The sequence below is a fragment of the Falco biarmicus genome, chromosome 6, assembly GCF_023638135.1.
Source record: "Falco biarmicus isolate bFalBia1 chromosome 6, bFalBia1.pri, whole genome shotgun sequence".
NCBI lineage: Eukaryota > Metazoa > Chordata > Aves > Falconiformes > Falconidae > Falco > Falco biarmicus.
The window spans coordinates 34850676-34856675 of NC_079293.1; positions in this window are offsets into that span (position 1 = coordinate 34850676).

Below are 6000 nucleotides of genomic sequence, written 5' to 3' on the forward strand. Positions count from 1 at the left end.
ATGCACTGTAGAATCATCAGCATAATTTTTTTATGGATGGACATCGTGCCTCGGAAATCTGTGGGAATCTTTGGAGAAGCCAAGTGACCACACTTGACCAAGGCAAGCCTGGGTAATGAACTTGGATTTCCGAGAGGCATTTGAGCAAAAGCTTTTGTCTAAGGTGCTTAGAAGGAGTGTTCTAAGGCGGTCATGAGACAAAGGTTACAACCTTCAAGTGGATGGCAACCTGGTGAAAAGATAGGAAACAAAAAGGTAGGAATCAATTACCATATTTTTAAATGGATTGTCATAACAGGTAGGGCTGTACAGGAATTTGTATGAAGATCAGTAGTGTTCAACATAGTCATAAATAGTCTGGGAAAGGGGGCAGATAGTGGAGTAGTAAAATCTGTTGTTTCAGGTTAGTAAAAATAATTATCAGGTTGCAGAAGGACTTTTGAATTCCCACTGAGAGCAGTAAAATGATAGACACATGTTGACGCATGAGATAAAACTGAGTGTTCAGATGGAATGAAAGGCTCTTAACAAATGATTGATGTTCATGAGCAAGACTTTGGAGTGACAACAGATGCTGTATGAAATCTCAGTACTTTGTGCTTCCAGAGGTCAAAATCAATTAAGATCTAGTAACCATTTGGAAATGGATGCCATGTTTCTCACTCTGTGTGATGGTCATGTGCTGGCTGCTTGGATGGGATCTGCAGATCTAGCAGTTTCCTCTCAGAAAGGGTAAATACTACAAAAGTTACTGAAAGGTGTGACAAAGTTATTCATAAGTCCGTGATTCTTCTACATAGAGAGCACTAAATATGATGGAAGTTGGAAGACAGGCTGATGGGAGAAGGAGGTTGGGGAAATAATGCCCAAAGCCTGTACAATGGTTTGCAAGACCAAGTTGAATGGACTTTGAGTTGAGTGATTCCTCATCGTAATTTCTAATGCAAAACCTGCAGAAAGCAAATTTGGCTAACAGGCAGCAGTTTCAAAACAAAAACTATTTTAATGCAGTCTTAAACTTCATTAAAAATGTCACGGATTCCTAGAAGTTTACAGGGATTTACAAAAAGATAAGGCAGATTTATGGATGGGAAATCCATCAGTGGCTGAAACATGAAGATGCTGCTTAAAGGCTCAGAAAGCCCTGAGAGACACCAGTCTTCCGTAGGTTGTACCAGGGGAGGAGCCCAATGTGCTTGCCCTTTCCTTGGCACCTACTGTTGGATGCTGTCAAAGACAGAATGGACTGTTAGCATGATGTGATACAGGTTTCATGTTCCTATTTGCAGCTAACATTGCTTTTTTCTGCGATTGTCAAGTCCTGCAGGTAATTTATTATTCCACAACTCAGTTTATTGGATTTGTGTTTAAAATATCACAGGGCCATCAAGGTGCTAGAGGCACTGTTGATCAGAGTACACAGTTTTATTAAACTGTTTATAAAATCTGATTGTCAGCAGCAGGTAAGCTCATGGGTGAATATTAAAATAGCAACTATGTGTATTACATTTGATATGAACTGGAGTTGGCAAGTTCCTGTAGTGAAGTAACAAAAAATACTTTCTCTCCCTTTGTAGAAGAGTGAGGCAGTTTGCCCTGGTCTGTTCTGAATGGAAATTCGAAGGAATCAGTATTCCTCAGCTCTGTCCTGGATTTTACATATTAATTTCTGTTCTTGAAAAAATAATTTCAATGTTTTGACATTCAGGTTCCTCATTAAAGTTATGTTAATAACAACAGCCTAAATTGTAATTGTTAGGTGCAAATTCCAAGGTTGCTGGCATTGCTTCCTTCCCTGCAAGAGGATCAACTTTAGGCTTTTGCTCAACTATTTGTGATCTGATTGCTTGTCATGAGGGCAGATGACAGAAAGTGGGAGGAGGGGATTGATGAGGGCAGTATGGTCATGCCAATATTCTGTTTATCAGTGGCTGTGTTGTAATTTAGCTGGGGTTATTTTCTTAAATTTATTCTAATTCTTAAATTTATTCTAATAGTTGAGAAAATTGGTAGGTTTTGTCCTCACAGAAGTATAAATCATAGTTCTATATGTGGTTTGTTTATGGTTTTTAGAGGGAAAATTCTCAGTGACTTTTAATTTCTTGAGTGAGATAATAGAATTGCTAATTAGCATGAATTTCATAATGGTTTCCCTTGCGAAGGGAGTGCATGAACAACTCGACATGAACTGCAGAGAGGCGGCTTAAAACATCTCACATGCGCTTTGTTTAAACAGGGTTCTGTAATGCATTTGCATTGCTCAAGACATTGCTCATATGCACCAATATTTTAGTAGTAATAATAATAATAGTTTAGTATAAGATAGCTATTTGTTGATTTGTTTTCTGTCTTGATATTTGTAATGGCTTTTTTTGGTAGGTGTGCTTTGTGAATTAGCAACTAACTTTATGGATTACAGACCTGTAGTTAATCTGGGTGTTTTAATGTAGTAAACAAATAATGAAAATAGAGGTTAATCAAACCAGTGTTTACACTAATATAGTGGCAGAATGTAAGTCAATAAAACAGATGAAGCGGGTGTTTTGAGGGCAACATGTTTTGTTTAATAGCTCATCATCTGAGCTCATCACTTGTGCATACACTATGTGCTCCACTGTAATATTAGGCAGTCATTCCTTTCATCTCCATAACTGCTTTTTAGATACGTGTTTTCATCACTTATGTCCTCACATCAGGGGGGAAAATCTCCATGACCCCTTAAAATCATCAGTAATCCAATTTCTGAATGTATTTTTTTAAGCTAAATTTCTATGTATGATGTAGATTTTGAATCTTGGCAGTGTTCAAAGATTTCTTCAAAGATTCATTATCATTCAATCTGGAGAATGTATTTTCAGAACATCACAAATTGTTCCCAATTCTGTTTGTGTAATTTATAAGTTTAGTAGTAAGGTGGGACAGTGTTTATGAATACATACATATGTATCAATGACACACCTAATGACATTAATTTCAGTAGGTTATCTGTAAATATGAAAACCAGTCATCTTTAATAGTCACTGAATTATATAAATGCCTTTACCCCCAGCTTTTTGTTTCTTTTGTTCTCTGGTGCTTTGAACACAACGGAAAGGTGTTTCTAGTTTGTGTAGCTTCTCTTTGATGGACTCATAGAAATAAATGTAATAAATTAAAGTTGATAGAGGGAAAGATGATGTGGCAAGTGTAGCCTACAGTCCAGAGGAAAAAAAAAAGTTCAGTGATTCTTTTACAGTTAAAACATTAGTCTTCACATTGATAAAGCATAGTATTTTTGGAGACAGTTTACTAAAGGTAGTTACAATAACGATAAATAGGATCTGTCAGAGGACACTGGTAAAATTCTGTTTGAAGAAGTACATATGTCTGCAGTGTCACTAATACTTTAAAGTAGTTTTTTAATCAACGGGAGAGAAAAAGGGGTTCTTTATATCTTTATGTCCAGCTTCCATGAGAATTTTGGTTGTTTGTTGTTTGGTTTTTTTTGAAATTATGTTTCCTATTCTGTGAACATACACTGTACTAGCTAAATGGAGACATTTGACCACACTGGGAAGGCAGACAATAGATTGCAGCATTTGGATCCTGAACAGATTTTCAGTATAACTATTCACTCCCTCAGAATTAAATATCTTAGCTCTCTATGTAACCAAGATCTTAAAATTAAGAGTTTAAGAATATACATGGCTTATATAAATATTTAGATTGCTCATGGAAGTAGTTTTCACAGTGAACAGCTCAGCTGTTGTGTGTGTGCATACTCATTTTGTCTGAAGAGAATTTTTCAGAAGTATGTAAAATAAATTCTTTGTATTTTTCATATTATGGTGTTTTTTTTTAATTACAGAGCAGTTGGAAATACATAGTGATATCCTAGAGACAGTGAAATGTTTCAAAAAGTAGTTGCATTGTCAGTTCCCAAAACAACTGAAAAAGAGATTGTTAATTAATAAATTTCTTCCAAGGACTAAGGTGGCTGTACAGGTAGTTATGTAAGAAAGGGAAACTTCAAGTAGGAAAAGGTTATTTTTCCACATCTCTATGGGAAAAAATGGACTTGACATAGTGTTGATTGGCTCATTGTACCCTTGTGTGTGGGCACATGCAGACTTTGTGGTATGCATTTGAGTATGTTCATGTCGTGAATGGCAGAAATAATATTTTAGTATTTATTCCTGTATTATAAGACTAAAACCGCTAACATAAGCATTTGAAAATGGAAGTTAATTGTAGGTTTTATATTTTTTATATATCATGTATATAGTATTGCTCTCATGTGATTCTTTTTCTAGGTGTATAAAGTTGGAGTACAGCAAACACAAAATGTTGAGTATGTGAATGGTTTCACATAAAGCAATGGTCCCAGAGCTGCTGTGCATGCATAGACTTTGCTTATACAAACAGCCTCGTTGAAAACATTGAGCTTAAAGCAGCTCACATGCATAAAAATTTTGGTAGATCAGGGTGGAACACAGTAAGTACATTTAAGGGCCAGTTTAACTCAGGGATGGGAAAAATAAAGAGAATTTGTCATGAAAGCTTGGGGTAGTGTGTTATAAGGGCAGATCTTCTTGAGTGTTTTGCATGACTTCCCTGGTTAAGTTTTAACTGCTGCATAAACCAGGACTGGTGAGTGTCCTTCAGTGCTGGTCTACTGCTTGTCTAGACTGGGCAAGTGTTAACCTGCTTTGGCCCCCTGAACACTCTTGTGCACAATCCTGGGCACAGTTCAGGGTACGGGCTTGCACTGGAAGCCGTGCTCAATAGGCAGGGTGGACAAGACTGCGCCAAACGTGGTGTTCTGTACCTCACATGGTATTCTAAAGCTGTCCTAGCAGGCTTTGCACTGTCAACCATCTCAGACTCATACTGCATACAACTTCGGTTTTGTGAAATGGAGAAATCACAGTGGAGGGCTGCAATACAGTCTCTGTATTTTTCAGGCACTTATATAAATGAGAAAACCCTACACAATGGAACAGTTCTGCCTAATGGCCACAGTGGTACTACCTGGGTCCAAAAAGAGACTTGGGCCAAATACTGAGAAGTGTAAATGTGGCCAGCTTGCAGCCCCTGGTGCTATTTCATTTAACTGCAGGGGCATGGCCTCTGACAAGGCCCAAGTATGAACATTTTATATAGCCAGGTACCAGGAAGGCCTTGAGAAACAGTGGTGTTGAAACAAACAAGCCTGGAATATTTTTGCTGGCAGCAAACAAGAGGCACAGTGGCATTCAAACAGGTTTGAAAAGTTAGTTGGTAGTATCTCCAAGCACCAAATAAATCTGCAGGAGATAGGTTCTTCTGGCCAGGGCCCTGGAGGCCATCTGCTGCATACTGGTTTAGTAATGTAAATAACACAATAATTGCTATGACCTATATATTTAAGGCTATTTTCATATTCAGTTTAAAATACTTAATCCAAGGAAAGCACAATTAATGTCCAATCAAAATATAAAATACCCTTTACATGTCAACAGTTATATGATTACAAATCCTGTCAAGGAACAGATGGTAGTGTCTTTGTTAATCTTGCCCCACAGATGAGTGGAAATTAGTTTTCAGGCAGCAAAGACAGAAAAAAAGTGCATATATGTGGAAAGTAACATATGGAATTAGCTGGAACTGCGTAAATAGATGAAAAAAAGTTGCTAGTAAAACTTCCTGAGGAGACATTTGGTTCTTGAAAGTACCCACTAGTGTAAAATGTATTTGTAGTTAGCTGTTAATGCAGCTGTGTGTACTGGAACAACTCACACAGCAACTGCCTGCCTCATATTTAATAGCTGCAAACTGTAATATGAAATAAAACATTGAATTTCATGAAAGTAAATTCCATTTATAAGTACATTTGAGAGCTAGTCAAGTAATTATTTTTTTCCTTTACCTTCCCCTGTTGCTATCTAAAACTGACCATGAAAACTGTAAGTCGTAAATCGCACCATGGTTTGTCCAAGAGTCTTCATCAGAGATTTTCTGGTGTTTCAGAGGGTGCAGGTT